This window comes from Asparagus officinalis, chromosome 2, assembly GCF_001876935.1.
Source record: "Asparagus officinalis chromosome 2, Aspof.V1, whole genome shotgun sequence".
Taxonomy (NCBI): domain Eukaryota; kingdom Viridiplantae; phylum Streptophyta; class Magnoliopsida; order Asparagales; family Asparagaceae; genus Asparagus; species Asparagus officinalis.
Window position 1 is genome coordinate 21,617,998 of NC_033795.1, and position 24,002 is coordinate 21,641,999.

The 24,002-nt window shown below is 35.1% G+C and overlaps 2 long non-coding RNA genes across 2 annotated transcripts; both read left to right on the forward strand.

The window, feature by feature from the left end:
- Nucleotides 1,736-2,382, forward strand: LOC109830497. The gene is made up of 3 exons (XR_002244320.1): nt 1,736-1,876; nt 1,976-2,072; nt 2,175-2,382. It is a non-coding gene; the product is annotated as an uncharacterized LOC109830497 (long non-coding RNA).
- Nucleotides 3,746-11,142, forward strand: LOC109830496. The gene is made up of 2 exons (XR_002244319.1): nt 3,746-3,984; nt 10,788-11,142. It is a non-coding gene; the product is annotated as an uncharacterized LOC109830496 (long non-coding RNA).

Sequence of the window (24,002 nt, forward strand, 5' to 3'; positions counted from 1 at the left end):
AGATAGTAGTTTATGTAAGCAAAAATACTAGACAATCTATATAGCAGTTTGGTTTTATGTGGAGATGGATTCAATTAACACATTTAGCAAAGTAAAATAGTTAAACGGTTTGCAATCTATAGAAAACACCCTAAGAGTTTAAAAAAATGCAAAAGAACACTCAAATCTCAAATTTTACGAACCAAATACCCTAAGAATTTTAAACCTACAAACAATACACTTATAATATAGGAATTATAAATACTCCGTGAAGATTTAAAATTTGTAGAAAACATCCTCAATGTTTTTAAAATGATAAATAACAATCTAAAAAATTTAAAATATACAAAAAAAGCTACAAAATGTATATTGAAAATCTATAAACTAAAATTTGTAAAAAACTGTGAAAGTTTTGAAAATTACAAAAAAAAACTTTAAAGATTTATAATTTTTAAGGCGCATTTTTACAATTCCTTGATTTTTAGTGTAATGTCTAAAAGCTTTTGAAATTTTCAACGTGCATTTATAATTTTTTGAATTTCAAAGGATATTTTCTGCAATTTTCAAAACTCTTGGGTGTTTTTCTTATAGTTTTATAAACTTTCACGCGGTTTTTCAGTGTAATGCATAAATATATCAAGCAATGATGAAAATCTCTAGCAAGATGTGATTCTTAAGATGTATTAGATCATGGTTATGGAAGTATGCACATCCACGATCATATTGAATTCATCATAGATAATTATCTAGCAATTGAGTTATAATAAACACAAACTCAAAGGAAAAAATCAATATATTTGTCCACATGCAAGGCACGTGCATCCCTGAGTATAGGGAGGACATAAGTACGATTTTCTAATCTCCATTCTGGTATGAACATTATAAAATACGGGGTATCAAGCTATTTAAAGAACATATTGTATTAAAGATAAAAGGTGGCTGAAAATCATAAAACAATCCTTAACTTTAGACGATTATTAGATAATATTATCATAACTTTCAAAGTATCAGGAAAACCACCCTTAAATTAAGGATTACTAGAAAACTCCCTTTAACTCTAAGATTGTTTTTCAGAAGAACTCCACCCCCTCAACCCCATCACCGCNGGGGGGGGATGAGGGGGTTGGGTTGAGTCACAATCTTCACTGACAAAAATGTCACATGCTTTATTTTACCTACCCGCATAAAAATTAGATTAACTCTATTAGAGGGGTTGTTTTTAATCAAATATTAAAGATAACGGTTTTTTTTTATAACCCCTAAATTTAAGCGGGTTTTCAGATATTTTGAAAGTTATTGCGGTTATTTGATAATCATCCACAGTTAAGGGAGTTATCTAAATATTTAACTTTAAAAGCTAGAAAAAACTAAATATGAGATATTTTTCAAAATAAACTTAGTCAAACAGGACTGAGTTGTCATCTAAAACCAATTGGTTTAATTGCTTAACGCCATTGTTTTGTCCTCTCGTAATAATTTAGCACAATAAGACTCTATGTATGTTTGAGGTCCAAGTTAGGTATGAGATAAACAAGTATTTTTTCTTTTTTTATAAATTTAATTTTACGACTTATTCGTCTTTAGATCGGTCATCACCCCAAAACGCATATAAATTGACTTGATAAATAGTTAAGTCTATCTTTGATAGTACATGCACAGCTGTATCAACCTTATTCTAAGTCCTTAGAATAAGATAATACATGTCCATAGCCCTCTTGAAGTCAATTTAAATTACCAAATAGCAATAATGGCCATTAATTTCCTCCGGAGTTTCTTCTCATACGTTGGCTACAAATAGCCGAAACGAATTGACCATTTTTTGCAATTCGCATTAAGATCTCAAATAAAGGAGTGAGATTGAGCTGCAGGAAGAGGGAAAAAGATGCGCGGCCCTTATGTAAGTACAACTAACATGCCTATATATCCTTCCTAAATTATGTATCTATAGATGCATAAAAGATTTCTTATGTATGTATTATGTGTATATGTCTGAAAGGACATACACGCTTATTTGGGAACTATTAGATGAAACACAAGGACCTCCAACCCGAAAGGTGGTGTGCGGACATCTTAGCAATGATCATTGGATTTTGGTAAGAAAATTACACTAGTCGACGATCATATAAACAAGTTGAATTTTAACTTTAATTTTTTATATAAGAATATAACTTCAATATTTGTACATTTTTTTCCAGTTGCATATGAAACCAGGGGATCATCCGGTACCACCCATAGCATTTTACTGGAACGACCATCACGACAAATCTGCAGATGGTTTAGATGCACAATTTGCATTCTCGATCGGTCACTTTAACCGTCTCCACAATGAAGATGGAGAACGTCGAGCAGCAACAAGAAGAAGAAAGAACAATTAATTAGGATCGAAAAAACAATTGATGTATTTCGTTGAGTAGATTAATACTTTGATTTTCTAATTTATAACCCACCGGACACGGTGTCCGGTGGCCGACAGGCGCGTCAGACTATGTGTCCGGTGGGCAACAACAAAAAAAAAAGTGTCCGGTGGGACACAAAAAAAGACAGAGCAATTAATTACCCACAAAGAGAAGGGCAATTTATTCCATTTACACCCCCAAAGTTACTGTTTGGGAGTGCTATATATAGAAAAGATGGGGTATAATTAATATAAATCAGAACAATCGGCTCGCATCAGAGAACATAAATAGGTGATCAGTTTCACATATATATATTTGGCTCTACATATTTTTTATTAAAAAGGCGCTCGAGCTAATATGACTATGAGCTAGTTATACCGATTCAATATGCATTAATGATACATTAAAAAATTATTTTGAATTAAAATTTGAGTACTGATTTAGAAGTAAATATCTCTTCCGTATATTATTAATTATGTGAGAGTAGAAAATAATGTATACTTCATCTCTTTCATTGCATAATATCCTCCGATCAAGAGTTAACGTTATTGAAACTCTCCAACGGTGATGAATATCGAGGACGATCTTTTTAGTCAACTGACCAGCGAGATAAGATCTAGCTAACGTTATTGATGAACTCGTGACGTCTTTCATTAAGGTGCTGTTTGGTTCGTTTCCTTGATATAGAGAAATGCAATTCCATGTAAAGAAACACAAGTTTTGAGTTTTCCAAACTTTTTCAAGAAATAGATTGTTTTGCTTTGGTTCGCACATAAAAAATGGTGGGAAACCAATGTATTTATTTTTCTTGTGTTTGGTTCGCATAGAAAAAAAAGGAAAACTTTTGTAAACAAAGCAGAGAAGGAAAAAAATCTGACGTGGCAGAGTTTTCATCAATTTCACTTGGTTGGGGAAGGAAATCGGAGAGGGAAAAAAATCTTAGTTGGCGGCGATTTCAGCAGAGTTTTCCCTCTTCCATTCGAGCGAACCAAAGCGGCACAAAGAAATGGACGGAAACAAAAAAACTGACGTGGAGGGCTAAAAATCTGACGTGGAGGGGTTTTCTAAGTTTTCCACCCCTTATAATAGCGAACCAAACAGCCCCTAATTACCCACAAAGAGAAGGGTAATTTAATCCATTTACACCCCCAAAGTTACTGTTTGAAAGTGTAAATAGTTAGTGTGCTGGGCTCGAGGCGAGGAGTGCTGGGCTCGAGGCGAGGTGAAGTGCGCGCGCAAGAAAGCAGAAGGGGGGCGGTGCTTTCTCGTGGGCAGACCCACGTACCCACGTGGGTGGGTTCCACCCGTTCACACATATAATAAATTGACTTGCTAATAGCTAAGTCTATCTTTGATAGTGCATGCACAGCTGTATCAACCTTATTCTAATTAAGTCCTTGGAATAAGATAATACATGTCCATAGCCCTCTTGAAGTCAATTTAAATTACCAAATAGCAATGGCCATTAATTTCCTCCGGAGTTTCTTCTCATACGCTTGGCTACAAATAGCCGAAACGAATTGACCATTTTTTGCAATTCGCATTAAGATCTCAAATAGAGGAGTGAGATTGAGCTGCAGGAAGAGGGAAAAAGATGCGCGGCCCTTATGTAAGTACAACTAACATCCCTATATATCCTTCCTAAGTTATGTATCTATAGATGCATAAAAGATTTCTTGTGTATGTATATGTGTATACGTCTGAAAGGATATCCAAGCTTATTTGGGAACTATTAGGGGTTTAGATTGTCAAACTATTAAATAGTGTCAATCGATGATGTAGAACGTAAAATTATGGCCCTCAATCCGCATCATAATTAGTGGCTTCGGAGTTTTAGTGTAGTGGAAGGGGTTTTTTAGTTTGGTATCTCAGTTGACCAGAGTCAATTTCCACCGGTCACGCATTTAAAGCAAATCGATATCACTCAATGTGGTGGAATGATCTGTTATGTTGGTATCATAGTCATCGAGGTCCAATTCCCTCCATAATATCACTCAATGTGGTGGAATGATCTGTTATGTTGGTATCATAGTCATCGAGGTCCAATTCCCTCCATACGTATTTAAAGGAGATTAGGAAGAGGTGTTATGTTGGTATCATAGTCATCGAGGTCCAATTCCCTCCATACGTATTTAAAGGAGATTAGGAAGAGGTGTATTTTGGGAAGAGAGAGTAGCATGATCTTTATCAGTTTTTGTTTTCGGCAGCACAAGACGGGATAAATTGAAGAAGCACTAAAGGTAATTTATCTCTGAAGCCTGCTCAAATGAGGGATAAATTGAGAATTATAATGATTTGGGTGTAAATTTAAAATATCATCCATTTGGAGGGTATATATAGAAAAAAAAATCCTTTTACTAAATTAAAGAGGCGGGGGAAAACACCTTCAACATTTGGTTTGGTGTGACGTAGATCATTATATTTATCGAGAAACTGTAAAGTAGTATTATGTAAATAATGTATTTAAGTATATATATGAGTTGTGTACGTATATGGCAATATATGGCAACTTACAACTATGAATGAAAATACTCTAAACTTTGCAGCGATAATTCTAATTAAATTACGCTCTTCAAACTACTCCTAGACAAGGGTGGAAATGAACAAAATAATTAATAAATAGTTTGTTAACTGTTTAAATAACTATTCGGTTATATTCAAGGAAAAATTGCTTCAAGGTCCCAAAATTGAAAATACAATGTGGTCCAGCCCCCTGTATTATTTTTTATGTGTATTAGCCCCAAAAATGAAAAGTTAATGTGATTCTGCCCTTTTTACAATTCCCAAGAGAATTAATTCCCAAAAAACCCCAAACTACCCTCTTCTTCTTCTTCAGATCTTCTCCTTCTCCTCTTCCACCTTCTCTCCAACCTCGCTGGATACCTCCAACACCGTCGCCACCTCCGCCTCCCCTCGACCTCGTCGACTCCATCCTCAGTTGTAGCCCCCGCCGTCACCATCGCTACCCTTCTTCCTCTTCTTCTTCTCCTTCTCTGTCTACCCCCTCTTGAGTTTTGAGGGCTCCGTTCTCTCCGCCCGTCCGCGCCCCCGACCCCCCCCCCCGAGATAGAGCAGTATCTCTCGTCCGCCTCCATCCGCCATGTCAGCCCCTCCCGGTTCACTCTCTCCACGTTGTCAAATCCTTGGCGGGTCGGGAATCCTGATTTTGGCGGCTATTCGTCGGGCGTTGGAGTTGGTTAAGGGGATCGCGACCGAGTGTGCGGTTGTTTTTGATGAGGTTGATGGAGATCTTAGGAGTTCTAATTTGTGTTTTTTTGCTTTGTTTTGGGTGATTGACGGATTAGTTTGAGAGTTTAGGATTCGGGGACGGAGGGCTCGTAGTGGGCGGAGAAGGGGGTGGGACCAGTGGAGGGGGTCGACGGGGACGGAGTCGAGGTGGGAGTTGAGGAGGGAGGGGTCGAGGCCGGGGAGGGAGAGGAGGAAGGGTTTGGATTGGGAGAGCTCCAAGGTCTGGATGCGGAGGGAGGGGAGGGAGGAGGCGAGGGAGGAGAGGAAGGAGACTGAGGGGGTGTAGTCGGGGTTGGGGTGGGCCGTGGGCGGTTGGGATTTGGAGGTAGCGGCGGAAGGTCTGGAGACGTGATTCTTCCTCTGTCGTGAAGGCATGGACGAGACGGTGTTGAGTTTAGCTGATCAAGAAGCAGACAACCACTCATAGATTGACTTTTTGGAGGGCCAGCGTCTCGTTGACTATGGAAGATCAGATCACCGCTCCTCTAGTTCTCTGATTTGAAGTCATTGTGCCACAAATGTATCTGATGCACCACCAATTATACAATAGACTGAAGTTATTACTCATAATTATGTGTTACTTTTTTAACTTTTTTTTCCAAAAGAAAAGTTTATTCTAGTAGTGTCGTGTGAGTGTGATGATACATAGATATTAGTATTTTAGTCTGTATTGAGTAACATGTTCCTTTTTGCATGAGATCAGGATAACATGTTCCATTTTGTAATTTATTTGGTAAATATCATCAGAAACATGTTAACTTTCTTTGTTCGTTTGTTAAGTTACACTGGTAACATGTTAACTTTCATAGTTCGCTTGTTAACTATAATACGTAGCATGTTAACTTTAATTGGTAAATTGATAATTATATTCAGTAAACTGTTAACTATAATTCATTATCCGTTAACTGTTATTTGTAATCCATTATCCGTTAACTGTTATTTCGGGTCATATACACGTTAATATAGTTCTCATTTAACATGTTAACTATAATACGTAGCATGTTAACATAATCCGTTAATACATTAAAATAGAACTATAATACGTAAATTGATAACTATAATACGTAAATTGATAACTATAATACGTAGCATCTAACATGTTGTTGTTAAAACTTGTTTCTCAGCCACGCTGTTGTTAAAACCACCTGGATCACTTAACATAGATGTGATTGTTGTTAAAACCACCTGGATCACTTAATATAAGTGTGAATATGTGCTAATTCTTCTTCTTCACAAGAGTTAACATGTTATCCACAAGAGTTAACATGTTTGTCACAAGAGTTAACATGTTAGCAACAAGAGTTAACATGTTATCCACAAGAGTTAACATGTTATCCAAAATAGTTAACATGTTAGCTATAAGAGTTAACAAATTAGCCATAAGAGTTAACATGTTATTCACAAGAATTAACATGTTAGCCACAAGAGTAACATGTTATCTACAAGAGTTAACATGTTAGCCATGGATTGAGCTCGATGATTTTAACATGTTATCTACAAGAGTTAACATGTTTAGTAATTTAATGTTAACTCTCTTTAATGTTAACTGTGAACCTCTGTTAGTTGCTTGTTATGTTTGCGTGTTTAGATGTTAGCTTTCATGTTTTAGATTTTAACCCTCCGTAACTTATTGCTTGCTATGTCATCGTTAGTGATAACAGCACAATTACATACTCGGAACTACTGTATTTGCTCTGCGGGGGAAGACTCGATGACAAAGTAATAGAAGTCATCTTAGATAGATTACGACAATTGTTGCAGTTGCAGGAGAACGTTGCCTTAAATAAGCATTATGAGATTGTATCTACATATTTCTGCGTAAGACCAATCCTCATATAATTAGTTAACATCTAAGCTCTTATAATTAACATGTTAACCATAATAGTTAACATGTTAAAATAACCGTTAGTTACAACAATGAACATGTTAGCCATAAAAGTTAACATGTTATCCACAAGAATTAACATGTTATCCACAAAAGTTAACATATAACCACAAGAGTTAACATGTTATCCACAAGAGTCAACATGTTATCCACAAGAGTTAACATATAGTCACAAGAGTTAACATGTTATCCACAAGAGTTAACATGTTATCCACAAGAGTTAACATGTTAGCCATAACAGTTAACATGTTAAAACATAAGAGTTAACACGCTAACTACAATAGTTAACATGATAAATATTATGGTTAAAATATTAACTATTTGAATTTGAACCATGTTCATATGTTAAAGATCGCTCTTCCTTAATGTCTTAATTTTGTATAACAGCATTCACTCTATTCCCAATTATTCGCCATGATATAGTTGGTCACTTTACTGTAAAGAAGCAACAAAATCGTTTGTGAAACAATCAACAGATTTGGTGGTAATATCCTAATCTCATCTTTTGGTACACTATGATTCTCAATTATATTTAGGGATTAGGTAAATGTTAACAGTCAGTCAACTATAATTTACATATATTAGGTAAAACATAATAGTTAATCTACAAAACTTAATACTTAAAAGAATAAAGATAACAATTATTCAATTATACTTATATAGAACAACTAAACATTAATAGTTAATCGGCTATAGTTCACATGTAATAGGTAAAACTTAACAGCTAATTAACAAAACTTAACATTTAAAAGAAAAAAGTTAACATTTACTCCACTATACTTAACATGGAATAAATAAACGTTAACAGTTAATTTTCTATAGTTTACATTACTAACACTGCAAAACATGATACACCACCATAAAAATTGAACTAACATAAATTCACTTTATTCTTAAATACTTCCGTTCAAATCATAAAGCAATGGCATAAAACCAAACCTACATTCTCCACAATCAAGCTCTCCTCCACCCTAGCCTTCTTCTCCTCCACCTTCTGAAATCAACAGATATCGCGGCATCTTGCAACTCCTCATAACTCCTCATAACTGAGCTCACCATCAGATCCATGAAATAGCTAAACCCAGTATCACGTACAATCTCCTCATAACTCTCAAAGAAAGAAACCAAAATCTCTATTTTCTTTGTTTACCCACTAAAGCTCACAAATTGCTAAAACCCACCAAAAATAAATCACCAGGGGGGGATCAGACCCAATCTCTGCTCTTCTTTTATTTGTACACTGTATGCTCACAAATTGTTATAACCCACCGAAAAAACCATCACCAAAGAGAGCAAACCAGCTCCAATCTCTGTTTTCTACATGTTTTTTTTCACTTATAGCTCACAACTTTCTAAAAACGACGTCCAGCAAAAATCAACACAAAATGAGAGAAAAAAAAGGATAGAAAGCAACTCAAATGGATGCACACATGCAGATAGGATAAATTTGAACCCAAAAGACTTCAGCTTTTCAAAAAACAAGGGGTGCCGAATATCTGCCTTATTTCGCCCCCCCCTTCCACCACCTCCGACCACCCCACCACCGACCCTACCACCACCAAACTCGGCCAATCCCAGCGATTCCAGCGACCCCACCCTATCCCTAGATTCCTCCAGATCTAGCGATTCCAGCGGAAGAAGAGGCGGCGCGATGGTGGCGGCGGGGTCTACGACCGAGAATGAAGTCATAGAGGTCGAGGGAATGCATCATAGTTATGAACGAATACTTTTTCATTTATAAAATTGAATATTATATGAAAATCGAATTCTTTGGTGGAATGAATAAACTTTGATATTCAAAAAATATTCATAAATATTTATCATTTACTAAATATTTAAGTTCAAATTCGAGAAAATCCAAATATGGACATTCGAATTCGGATTTGAATTAGAATATCTTTCTAACCGCCCGTGAATGCTATAGATCATCCCTTCTAAGGGATAAGGGATGTTCTCATAAAATACTTACTCTTCAAATTTAATGAGTCATTAAGAGCCCACAACATTTGATGTAGTAGTTTGAGAGTAGTTTTAAAACGTACAGTCTAATATAATTATCACTAATCATGCAAGCAACTTACAATAGCCGACTTTTATGATTGAAATTTTAGATCGTAAGATGTATAATTAGAAATCTTCAAATAATATATGATCATTTTTTTGGAATCCAGCATGTGTTTCAAAATGTATACACCATAATGAACGGTAACATCATCATTACAGATGGTCACTTTCTATCGAGTAGATGTAAAACGTCTTTCAATCTAATGTATCATAACTTTATTCCATACATACATATGTACATTATTTGTTACTTATATTAGTTTATAATTATTCAACTCACTAAAGATGCACACTTGCTGGTGATGATTTTTCTGAAAACCATGAGAAAGTCTTAATTCATTTTGCCCCTCTTTTACCTTGTTCTTTTGTGGAGACATGCGTGAGAACTACGATCCATCGACTTTAACATTTCATGTTGCAAGCATGCATGTGCCTAAATAAGTTGAAATAATTTTTTAATCTCAAAAAAGTTACCTTTTTTTTTTGATAGAAGGGTTTTTTTGGGACTAAGTAAATTTTTATCAATTTTTTTGTCTTGTGCTTACAAATAACGTGTTATAGTTGACAGTGTCTATATGAGAACTAAAAGATAAAATTTTTTCGATCAGATGTAGTGACTTAAAATAATTCATGGGCGTTATGTACAATATCTCCTAGCATTTTGGGGAGTTTAGTCTAATAAAAAATTGATTGCGGAAACTCCCCAAAAGTTCTTTGGGGTTTTATGTAATTGAATCTAATTATTATATAATATTTTTCTAGATACTTAATCCCTTAAATCTTTCATATTTTGAAATTAGCCTCTCAAATCATTGAAATTATTAGGTACCCTATTCTTAAGTTATTCTAAAATTAGTCTCTCAAATCATTGAAATTGCTTCGATCAGTCCCCCAATTTTCATACGCTGTCTCAGTTTAATTTCTCTAATTGCTAATTACTACTTCAACTCTTGATTGAAGGGGCTCATTTCAAAATAAAGAAGTGAGGGACCTAATAGCAATTTCATGATTTGAAGGATTAATTTCAAAATAATCTAAGAACTGGGAGACCTAATAGCAATTTTAATTATTTGAGGGATTATTCAAAAAATAGACTAAGAATTAATAGAGATTTCAATGATTAATTTGATGGTCTAATTTTAGAATATTTCAAAATAATGTATATCTAATTATTCATATGATCTCTTGATTCATTTTTTTCATGGTGTTATCAGTGCCACACAACATGTAGTTCATGCCGTCCATGTGGCTCATATGGTTGCCAGAACATCTACATAGGAGGTGGAGGCGGTGGTGGCGGCGGTGGCGGTGCTGGCGGCGGCGGTGGATCCGGAATTTACCAAATAGTTGTTCAATCAGGAGGGACGATCATCATCAATTAAATACAAGTTGTATGATTTATCGTAAAGTTACTCCCTTCGTACTACTTTAAGACTTACGTGTTGGGCTCATCACCTTCATGATGTTGAGTCTCATGGATGGGTAATGTTATTTCTATTTTGCATTGTTTGCATTTGCTATGGTTGAACTTAATTATGGAAGTTGATATTCGAACTATTAAGTGTTGTATTCATGGATCAGATTGTACCATTGTGCTTTAATTTCGTAACTTTCTTAACTATTATTGATCACAAGGTTTGATAATACATGTTTCTATTTTATGAATTTGGCAAAAAGTTCTCTTTAATTTTTCTGGTCTTGCAGAAAACACTCTTACTATTTTTACTGTTTTGACTATGTAAACATAACTCAACGGGGTTAATTCTTCCAACCAGTTTGACAGTCCAAGAAATGTTGTTCCAATGAGCTAAACTTGGACTTCCTCTGATAAAAAATTGTGAGTTTCAAGTGAAAAAACAAATTTCTTAATTTATATCATTTCTAGGATAAAACAGAACCTTACTTGTTACTTTATTCTGATAAAACTTTTGTATATCAAGTGATTGACCAATGTCTATTTCGAATGAAAGTAGGGCAATACTCAATACATATCAAATATATAGAGAAAATGTACGACAAAAATACAAGGTCACAAATGTTGTCCGAATCTGTATTAATTAGTTTTTTCGTTTCGAAAAGATTTAATATGAAGGATATCTGCGAGAGGACCAAATATCGTCATTCTCGCTTAAATATACCGTTGCATTTAATCTGCCTTGGGATCCTTTACATCTCAGATTGTAACGGATGCCTACAAATCATTAGTAGCATTCTCACATCTAATGGACACCATATATAATTTTATTTAAATAAATTATACAAAAACTCTCTTAATTATTTGGCCATTGTATTAACCATCTTATTTATCCATCTATATGATTGTAGGCATTCGCTATAATTTAGCATGTACAAAACCCCATCTCATCCAAATTTAAAGTTGGCTTTTGTTGATCAACCGCATCCTAATCAAAATTTGCACTTAAAAACCGAAATTACCCTTAAAAACTCACATTAAATGTACATGACTCATTTTTGTAGTATTTAGGTCCTGTTACGATACAAGTCAAGTATCTTTGTATCTGGAACTTGAATTTTTAAGCTTCTATTTGGTTTTTTAGTGAAATTTGACTAGGAGTGGTTTTTTAGTGAAATTTGACTAGGAGGTTGTTGATTGCAATAAAACAACTTTGAAGGTGGGTTTTGTACAAATTGAAAAAGGTGGTTTCTATATAATTGTCCTATTGTTAAGGTGATTTCTAGGAAAAAACCCTTTTAACTAACTTCTTGTATCCCCCCCCCTCGAGGTTTGCCGTAAACCATTCCAACAAACTTGCCGCCGGAGTACAAGTTCTGAACTTGAAACCAGCTGCCTGCTACAGAGAATTCACAATTAGAGAATAAATGCTTTCCTCTCCTCTTGCACATAAATAGCTGTATTTGAAGATATAATGCCCATCCAACAGAGCATGTGTTGGGGTTGAACACACAACTCGTGCCCTTCCGGATCTTGTGCTAAGAGTAAGCAAGCAAGAAATCACAACAAATAAAAAAACTTGCAGGAAGAATAATCAAACCAGAGAACACCAAATTTAACGAGGTTCGGCAAACGTGCCTACGTCCTCGGGAGCCACACCAGAAAACTTTGATTAATTGAAGAATTACAATGCTCACAATAGCTCTCTCTCTCTCTCTCTCTCTCTCTCTAATATTTCTGATCTCAAAGAGCCGTTAAAACCCTCTTTTTTCGTGTTCTTTTTCTCTCCTAAACCTTAGAGGAACGTGTTTCTATTTATATCAAAACTCAATCTAAAACAGATTAGGAAACTGAAGTCTGCCACACCCGAGTGTGGTATGCACCACACCTGCTGATGGGGCATAAATATGTACCAAAAGTTACAAGTGCATAACTAATCAAGTTATAGTATAAAAAGTTATTGATCCCACGAGGAAGGTGTTTGTAGGAGAAAATTAGATTCGATTCTTATATTTTGTGCGTGACAATTAGGAGTGATAAAAATTATGATTGTGAAGAGATATGAGTAGTGTTGTGAATATGTGTAAATAAGCATAAAAGGTGATTGAGAGTGGATGTGATAAAGAATAAATAAATCATAAGGAAAGAAAAATAAAGGAAATAAAAATCAAAAAACAAATAAGAGAAAATCAAGAACTAAGAAAAGATCAAGAAAGAAAAGATGGAGGATTCAATTAAAGATATCAGGAATCTAGAATTGAATCCACTAGCTAATTTTAATTACAAAATATGAACTATTCTCTTTTTATCATGTTTTACTTTAGATTTATTAAGCATAGACTATCAAACCATTTAAAGAAAGTATAACCTATAAAATTATCATCTAAGCAAAATTAATATTCATGACAAGAAAAACGACTAGATAATAATTCTAGAATTCATAAGCATAACCTATCAAATCACTCAAGATAAGCATAGATTATTAAATTCTTCTTCTACCAATTAGTTCTCTAGTTGATTATCCTATACATGATTATTTTAAGAATAATTCATACAATATAAAGGAAATAAAGATAATTTTATACAATTCTAAGATTCCTACAAGAATTAGTTCCACATCTTAAGAAATAAAAACAATGAATGAAATGAAAAGAATAAGAACTAATTACAAAGAAAAGAAATAAGAACAAGGAACTTTACGCTATGAACAAGAAATAAATCTAACTAAATTGCAAAGAAATAAAAATACAAGAAAATAAATCTACATTATAAATTAAAAATGTATAAAATAAAGACAAGAAAATAAATCTACTCTACAAGACATGAATGTAAATCTAAACTAACAAGCAATAAGAAAGAAATTACTAAAAAGAAATAAAAAATAAAAGAGAAAAATAAAATAAAAGTAAACCTTCAAATTGATCTTCATCTCCATCATCATCATCAAACAAAGAGAAGAAAATTAAAGTGGTGAAAAATTTCTTTTTATTGATTGCAGCAAAAAGTTATAATTTTTAAAAGGTCTTCTCAATTAAGAGTAACCCTCCTCTCCAAATAGAGTTATAAAATTTTTTTCACCCTCTAACTCCTCACTCTCTACCCCTATTTATAGTAAACATCAGTGAATGATTGCATTTGGATTGAAATCTTATCCAAAAACCATGAATTTCAGCCTCAGGTTCGTAACTGCCTGCCGATGGTATTGATACCAGCATTGATAGGGGTATCGATGCTGGCATCGATACGGCCATCGATGCTGGCATCGATACGGCCATCGATGCTTTGATAGGGGTATCGATGCTGGCATCGATACGGCCATCGATGCTGGCATCGATACGGCCATCGATGCTGGCATCGATGCTGGCATCAACGCTTTCTTCTCTCTGGTTGTTATCCGAAAATTGCTCTTGTATTTGTTCTTGGGCTTGGGTTTTGGACATTTCTTCTTCTTTTTTTGGCTTTGGGCTTAGGCTTTTTGGCTCATGCTTGAGTTCTTCATTTAATCAATGGGCTTTTGTTGAGAGATGAGATTTTTGGGCTTTATTCTTTATTAACCTGTAATTAAAGATAAAAAAATTAGTAGAGGTATATTTATTCATTAAAAATAAATAATGATGGTATAAAATTATAATAAAATATGATTATCAAATACCCCTACACCTAAATTCTTGCTAGTCCTCTAGCAAAGAAAGAAAGAGAAAAGAAAATCTAATTCACTTTCGTAGGAATCGCGATTGTATTTAACGCATACAACAAGCCTTTAAACCCCTAGGTTATCCTAGTGGGCGAGTTGTAGTCTCGTGAGAGTTTGCAGTGAATATATCCATAAAATTCGGTCAACTTGCCAATTTAAAGAAGTTAGTAAATAACTAATTTTCTTTGATATATTTAGACATTCTAATTGAAACTAGTAAATACTCAAGAGAACGTTCTTATATATAATTCCAAGGTAAATCTCCTAGAAAATCTTTTCATTATAGCAATACAAAACCAAGTCAAATCTTAGAAATTTAATTTAAAAGTTTTGAAAAGAACATGCTAATTCTCTGTTTTAAATAACTTTCAAGTCTCTTGATCAAAAATTATTTTTCAAGATCATATATACAAAATAACAATATATAAAAAAAAGGTTAGTGTTATCTATTTATATATATTTTTTCACTCTTTAATTCTTGGTGATTTTTTTCTATTTAATTGGGCTTTCTAAGTGACTATTTGACGAGTTTTGGGCTAATGAATCCCAACCTAATTGGGCTTAGGTCATTAAGTATAGAGATACTCCTTGGGCTTAATTACTCAGTCAACTTAGGCTTTATAAGATAGAATCACCTTGAATTTAAGAGTTTTTTGTATACTACTTTAAAAAATTATTTCTTAAGAAATTTATTTGGAGTTATCATAAAAGGTGAACTTGAGTATATCACTAACAAGGAATTAGAAAATTTAAAAGCTACCAATTAGATCAATTATTACTTAACTCTATTAATTTGGCAAATGACTTTTTTTTTAAAATTTAACTAACACAAGACAAATGCTAAATTTTTTTTTACTGAAACAAAGTACTAACTAGCAAAATACAAAGAAAAAGCTAACTAGCTTACACCCCCACACCCAGATTTTGCATTGTCCTCAAAGAAAATACTAACAATATATCACGGTTTATAAGTACATGCCGAAATAAAAATCAAAGTCTGGGTAAAAAGAACATCCCTCACTGCTCATCTCCAGATAGATCGTCATCCACATCATCAGCGGCAGCTGCTGAACTCGGTCCCGCCTCATCCTCTCCTGGGAAATTATTAGCCTGAAGCGGTGTGATAAAACTCTAAAGCTCAGGTGGAGGTCCAGCTATATCTCCATGTTCCCTCTGTCATTCTCTTCCTCTGTCATTCTCTTGCCAAATATGCCAAGGTTTCGGTGGTGTAGTTCATCTGACCCTGCATCTTGTGCATATGAATCTGCATCATGTCCATACAAATCCGCATCCTTTCCGACTCTTCACGAATGGGGTCATGTGTAATTGGTTGGTGCTGAGGAGGATCTCTACTTGAAGAATTAGACTGATCTCGCCCTGAAATGCTCCTCCTCACAGTCTGATCATTTAATAACCCCTTCCCTGCTTCTAGTCTATCCTCTGCAAATATTGGAACATGAAATCTATGGCAGAGTCTAGTAATAAAATAGGGATAAATGAGCTGAGCTCGTGATGCAGACTGTGTCCTGACCCAACCCAACACACCCTCCACTGATGAGCACATCTACACAAATATAATCCTCGTTATATCAAAATGCTGACCATTGGCTATCCAAAAAAGGAGGAGTATATTATGGGTGGTAATGACAGAGTATGCAGTGGTGGGTTTCAAATCAAAGTTTAGAAAAAGATTAAGTAATCTGTATTCTGGTTTGAGATTTTCTGAACCGAAACTAGATGTGAAGATCCTCCCACGCAAAGTCATGGACATGTTATTATATTCTGGTGTATCAAGCTGTAATGTGGAGGCTGAGTGGAAATAATCTGGTGCATCAGTCGGTGATTCTGCAAGATCAAGGGTAGCACGGATAGTGGGAAGATAAAAAACAACCCTAACACCCCTCACTACAGAAAAAACTAAAAATTCTCTATCTGGATCAATTTCCCATCCAGAATAGAACTCATAGACTAATGAAATATTTGCTTTTTCTAGGGGTTTATTCATCATGCCTTGAAGTCCTACTGCAGTTAACATGGTGAGTATAGATTGATATGTCTGCAGTGCACTAATCTAAAATTCTCTCTCAAAGTGAACATTTAGACCCACAATTCTGGCCAAAATTATGGGTCTATTTATGTCGGTATCAGAAGGTTCTTGAGAAGATGATGAACTAGCTCGGGATCTCTTTCTGGGGGGCATCTACAGAAAAAGAAAGAAAAAAATGATATTTTAATAACAAAATTCTAATTTTTTTTATTTTTATTGATAATTTATCTACAAATTATTCAACATGAGTTAATTTCAAGTTATTAAAATTTCCTTAAAACTATTATTTTGGAAAAATGTCAAATTTTGATAACTTGATCGGTGAAACATGCATGTTGATATGACAATAATAAGCTAAAAAATGCTGAATTTAATAAAACATCCTCAATTACCCAATCTATTTTTTTTCTTTTTTTTTAAAATTTCAAATGTGAAAAGTGTACTCAATTCAAACTTCAATTTGACTAATTATTCACTTTTTACAAAAGTTAAAATTTGAATTTTTAAATTTTCAAAATTTACACAAAACACCCCAAATTCCTTACTCAAAATTCAATCCGAAATGATTGGCAAATTGATCATTTTTCATCCGATTAATTTTTGAATTTTGAATTATTGCACAAAACACCCCAAATTCAAGTTTCATATTTTGCATAAAACTCCCCCAACTTCAAACTTCAATTGGAATTTATTTGTAAATCAATCATTCTTTACCCAAGTTGAAGGTCTGAATTTTTTCATTTTTGCACAAAACCCCCAAGATTTTTTGGATTTGCATAAATCACCCCATATTGAAATTTAGATTTTTGCACAAAACGCCTCCATAAATTTGTTAAGATCATATTCTCAATTTGAAATCACTCACCCAATTGAATGTTCGAAAATTATGTGTTTTTGCACAAAACCCCTAAGAATTTTTGGGTTTGCATAAAATCCCCAAAAATTTTGGATTTTGTACAAAATCCGCACTTTAAACCCTCAATTTGTTAACTTGATCAATTTTTATCACAAAATAATGCAAAACTACTCATGATTCAACCACTAGATCATCCATGTACACATTCAAAATAATGAAATTACAAGATCAAGATAGAAATTATACATTGGGGAGATGTGTAGAGGTGGTAAAAGCCCAAAAACCGTGAAGAAATTGCCTCCAATAGGTTGGATCTATTGTTGGGTTAATTTTAGGGTTTTTGAGAATGAATTTTTGGGTTGGGGAAGAGAAGAGGAATAAAAATAGTGAAGGGGGAAGAAAGTGGGTCGGGTTTGAAGTGGCGGACACTGGGCATCGATGCTGGATGCTGGCATCAATGCGGGCATCGATGCTAGCATCGATGCCCAAAGGTGTTGGCGTTTGGGCCAACCGGGCCAATCACCATTTTTTTCTTATGGGCTATTGAATATGGGCCAAACTTATATATATTTAATTTTTTTTTTCAAAGCGCATGTTACTTATTCAAGAGAACCAACACCTCCTCCTCTCCGAGCGTAGAAAATTCTAAAAATGGTTTAAGACGTTGACCATTAATTTTGGAAATGTCACCATTTTTAGGATTTTCTATCTCGACAGCCCCATGTGAGAAAACTTGTTTTACAATAAATGGACCTGACCATCTCGATCTTAATTTTCTTGGAAAAATATGTAATTTTGAATTGTAGAGTAAGACCTTTTGTCCCGGGATGAAATTTTTTCTTAAGATCGAATTGTCATGAAAAATCTTTATTTTCTCTTAATAAAATTTTGAGTTTATATATGCATCGTTTCAAATTTCTTCCAACTCATTTATTTGGAGCAACCTGGTTTTACCTGTCGAGTCTAAGTCAAAATTCAACTGTTTGATAGCCCACCTTGCTCGGTGTTCTAACTCCACTGGTAGATGCAAAGCTTTCCCAAACATGAGTCTGTATGGTGACATCCCCAGATTTGCTTTGAATGCTGTCCGATATACCCATAGAGCATCACATAATTTTACAGACCAATCTTTTCTATTATGATTAACTATTTTTTCTAAGATTTGTTTGATCTGTCTGTTTGTGACTTCTACTTAACCACTGGTTTGGGGTTGATAAGGAGTTAACAATTTGTGTATGATTGAATATTTTCTTATCAAAGCCTCAAAAGAACAGTTACAGAAATGTGTACCGTTATCGCTAATGATTGCTCGAGGGACTCCAAAACATGCAAAAACATTTTCCTTCAGAAACTTGACAAAACCTTGTTGTCGTTAGTTTTGCAAGCTACCACCTCAACCCATTTTGACATGTATTCGACGACTACTAGAATATAAATATTTTAAAAGGAATTTAGAAATGGACCCATAAAATCGATACCCCACAAATCAAAGAGTTCAATAGATAAGATAGATTGTAAGGGTATTATATTTCTTCTAGTAACTTTCCCTAAAAGCTGACAGCCTTACAAGTTTTGCAAAACTCGTATGAATTCTTGAAAAAAGTGGGCCAGTATAGTCCACATTAGAGAATTTTTTTGGTTGTTTTTCTTAGGCTAAAATGGCCCCCACATACTTGCTCATGACAAAAGGATAGAACACTCCTAATTTCTTCAGTGGGAACACACCACCTAAAGATCTGATTAGGATAGTATTTGAATAGATATGGATCGTTCCAGTAAAAGTATTTTACCTGGGAGAGAAAATGGGATCTATCCTGTTTAGACCAATAAGAGGGAATCTGTTTCATGACTAAGCAATTCACAATGTCGGCAAACCATGGAACAGATTGAATTTGTAGGAGTTATTCATCTGGAAAATGTTCGTTGATTAGGACGGTTGATGTTGGTGCATTTGGGAGTCTAGAGAGGTGATTTACTACGGGGTTTTCTGCTCCTCTTCTGTCAAGAATTTGAATATCAAACTCTTAAAGTAGGAGAATCAATCTAATGAGTCGTGTTTTAGCATCCTTTTTGATCAAAAGATACTTTAGTATGGCATGATCTGTGAAAACTTTGGTTAAAGACCCAATGAGGTAGGATCTGAATTTTTCTAAGGCAAAGACTACAGTTTAAAACTCTTTTTTCGTGACAGAGTAATTTTGCTGAGCATCGTTCAGAGTCCTACTGGCGTAGTAGATCACATATGGTTTCCCATCAAACTGTTGTCCTAAAACAGCACCAATCGCAGAATCGGATGCATCACACATCAGTTCGAGGGGTAAAGTCTAGTCTGGTGTATGAATGATAGGAGCTGTGGTTAGCTCCTTTTTTAGAAATTCAAAAGCTTTGAGGCATTCGGGAGAGAAGATAAATGATGTATCCTTGGCTAAGAGATTGGTCAAAGGTCTAGTAATTTTACTAAAATCTTTGATGAAACATCGGTAAAAACCAACATAACCAAGAAATGATCTAACATCTTTGACAGTTTTGGGAGGAGAAAGGTTAGAAATGAGATCTACCTTAGATTTGTCTACTTCGATTCACTTGTTAGAAACTACATGTCCTAAGACAATGCCTTGCTTGACCATGAAGTGATATTTCTCCCAATTGAGAGTAAGATTTTTCTCTCTACACCGTTCTAGGACCAGTTTAAGATGATGCAAACATTGGGAAAATGTGTCACCAAAAATGAAAAAGTCGTCCATGAAAATTTCTAAAAATCTCTCTACCATATCGGACAAAATACTGATCATGCAACATTGTAAAGTGGCAGGTGTGTTACACAGCCCAAAAGGTATGCGTCGGTATGCAAATGTTCCATACGGACAAGTGTAGGTGGTTTTCTTCTGATCTTCGAGAGCGATAGAGATTTGATTGTAACCTGAATATCCATCCAGGAAATAATAGAACTCATGTCCTGCTAAGCGCTTTAACATTTGGTCAATGAATGGAAGAGGGAAGTGATCTTTCCGAGTGGCTAAGTTGAGTTTTTGGTAGTCAATGCAAACTCGCCATCCAGTTTGGATCAGAGTGAGAATTAGCTCATTAGCCTCATTTTGGATCATAGTGATCCCAGATTTCTTTGCAACAATTTGGATCGCACTCACCAATGAACTATCAGAAATGGGATGAATGATCCCATGATCAAGACATTTCAGAATGTCTTTCCTAACAGCATCTTTCATCACTGGGTTTAACCTACGTTGAAGATCTCTAGTAGGTTTGGCATCATCTATCAAATGGATTTGGTGTTGAACAATGGTTGGACTAATCCCTTTGATATCAGCTATGGTCCATCCATTGGCATCCCTATTCTCTCTTAAAACATCTAAGAGAGCTTCCTTTTGACCGGTAGTCAAGTCAGAAGAAATGATAACTGGTAAAGTCTCGCTCTCCCTTAAGTAGGCATACTCTAGATTTTCAGGTAGATGTTTGAGCTCTAATTTAGGGGGTTCTTCCACAGATGGGCGAAGTTAGACTCGAGGTTCTATCTCCAAAGGTTCTCGTTGCTAGCCAATTGTAGATACATGATTGTCCAGCGGATCTAACTCTATTTCATCCTCAGAAGACTATTCAAACACTAAGTCAGATACACAAGAATCTGACTCACACTCTCCCTCTTGTTGCTCTTTGGATATTCCCTAAATGAAGTTCACTTCCATGGATTGATCAGATGGATCACTAGGCTACCTTCTTAGGTTGAAGATATTGAGGTCAACAGTCATGTTCCTAAAAGATAGTTTCATCTGACTCGTCCTACAATTGATCAAAGCATTTAAGGTGGCTAAGAATGATCTTCCTAGAATGACTGGGATTTGACTTTTGAGATTTGAAACGAGTTGCGTTTCCAGTGTAATAAAATCAACAAGAAAAATAAACTCTCTAACCTTAATCAGAACATCCTCTACCTCTCCTTTGGAAAATTTCACGGATCTGTCAGCTAATTGTAGAGTGCATCTGGTCGGTTTAAGTTCCCCTACACCTAGCTATTGATAGACTAGATAAGGAAGGAGGTTGACGCTGGCTCCTAAGTCTAAAAGTGTCTTATCAATGTGAGTATTACCAATGACACATGGAATTGTGGGACAACCAGGGTCCTTATACTTTAACGGCATGGGTTTCAAAAAAAATTCACTGATGTTGGTAGCTAAAAAGACTTTCTTAGGGACATTCATGGTTCTTTTCTTAGTGCATAAGTCTTTCAAGAACTTTGCATAAGAGGGGGTTTGTTCAATTGCGTCTAAAAGAGGGATATTGATCTTGACCTGTTTAAAAGTTTCTAGGATTTTCTCAACCTGTGGGGAGTTTTTCTTAGGTTTGTGTATGTCTGGAAAGGGGGCAACGGGCTTATATCTATCTAGATTAGGCTCAATCTAATGTTCAGCTTCTTGGTCATCGGAAGAAATTACTCCATCAGAAGGAGTGTGTTGGATGGGAGAAGATGTTTGATCCGGTAGCATTCTAACTTGGTTGTCTATCTGTTTTCCTGATCGTAAAGTGTGAATTGCGTTCACATGGGCTGGTTAGGTTGAACTGGATCCATTATCTTTAGGGTTAGCAACATGTTGACTTAAAAATTTCCCTTTCTCTCTTTCACTCACGGCAGTGGCTAGTTACCCAAGTTGGGTTTCTAATCAGGCTATGGCTTGAGTGTTCGAGTTGAGCACTTGGCCAGTTGTTTGCGTGAAGGAATATAGAGTGGTGAATGACTGGGTCAACATGTTGGTGGTTTGTGTAGAAGCTTTGATTATAGTCTCTAAACCTTTTCTAAGACACTTAGACGTTTGTCATGATCAGAATTTGAAGGATTCACAGGCTGATGAGGATGAGGATGTTGGGTTGGAAAATATAGGTTGGCTTGTTGAAAATTGTTTGGTGAGTTGAACGGAACTGTGTTTGCCCTAGGAAATTGTTGGTTTGAAGCGGAAAAGAAAGTTTGATTTCTGGAGGGATTACCTTGATTCCATGCAAAATTGGGATAATTTCTCCAACCTGGATTGTAGGTTAGAGAAAATGGCTCATTTCTAGGACGTTAGAATGCAGCGTTCATCTGTTCTAATGAATGGGGGTTTCCTTGGAGAGGGCATTACTCTGAAATGTGGGTAGGAGAATGACAGTTATGACAACCTGGGGTAGAAATTTAATTGATTTGAGCTGGAGCTCATTCCTTAATTTCTAAGGCTTCTAACTTGCAGAATTGTCACCATCTTTGCTTCGGAGGCAATGTTCGACTCTAAGGAAAGATCACTAGACTTAGGTTAGGGAACTGATGTAACTCTGTCATCATAGTGTTCCCACTGCATGGTTTTTTTGGATAGACTCTCTAGAAATTCCTAAGCTTCGCCGGTGTTCTTTTTCATAAAATCTCCTTAGCACATGGATTCTAAGGAAGTCTTTGAAAAATAGTCTAATTCTTCATAGATTATTTGGCATAATCGCCATTTCTCGAGACCATGGTGAGGATATTGGATGAAAAGATCCTTAAACCTATCAACGTACTTCCAGAATGGCTCCCCCTGGACAATTTTGAAGTTTTGAATGTGGTTTCTAAGCTTTACTGTTTTATAAATTGGAAAAAAATTCTTGAGAAAAACGGTAACAAATTCATCCTAAGTTGAGATGGAATTTGTGGGCAAGCTATACAACCATTTGTTTGCCTTGTTCTTGAGAGCAAATGGGATAAATCTGAGTTTGATCGCATCTTCAGTTAATTCTCTCATTTTAATCATAATACACACTTCCTTAAATTCCGAGATAAAAATATATGCATCTTCTGTTTCATTTTTGAGAAATTTAGGAAGCATGTTTATGTAGTGCGGTCTAAGCTCAAAATTTATTACATTTGCTTCGGGAAGCCTAATGCAAGAAGGGATTGTATTTCTAGTGGGATAACACAAATCTTGGAGAACGGATTGATTAGCCATTTCTTCAATTAGTTCAACACGAATTAAACGATGAGTATTATCCTTAATCCACGTTTGCATAAATCAAAACAACTTCTTTTTATTATTTTTTAAGAAAAAAATTAGTTTTTTAAGATTATGAGAAGTAAAAAGAAATAAAGGAAAATCATAACTAAAATAAATCAAAAGCAATCACTTTTTAATCACTCTAACTCTAGGATTAAGCCTAACTCAACTAGACCAGCTCCTAACCAAAAACTCCCAAAATGAAAAGATTAAAGTTTTACCTGGGTAGTTAGCCAGGTAAGGATAATACTAGAGGGTGATCAGAGATCAATTAAGTACCTCGTTTCTTGTGGAACGCTTTACGCAACCCTTAAACCTTGCCTTAGATACCAACTAATCCAAGAAAACTTGAACCGATTCACTTAGAGATTTCTTGTTCCTTATTGAGCTCGAGTCCTTAGGGGCCAATG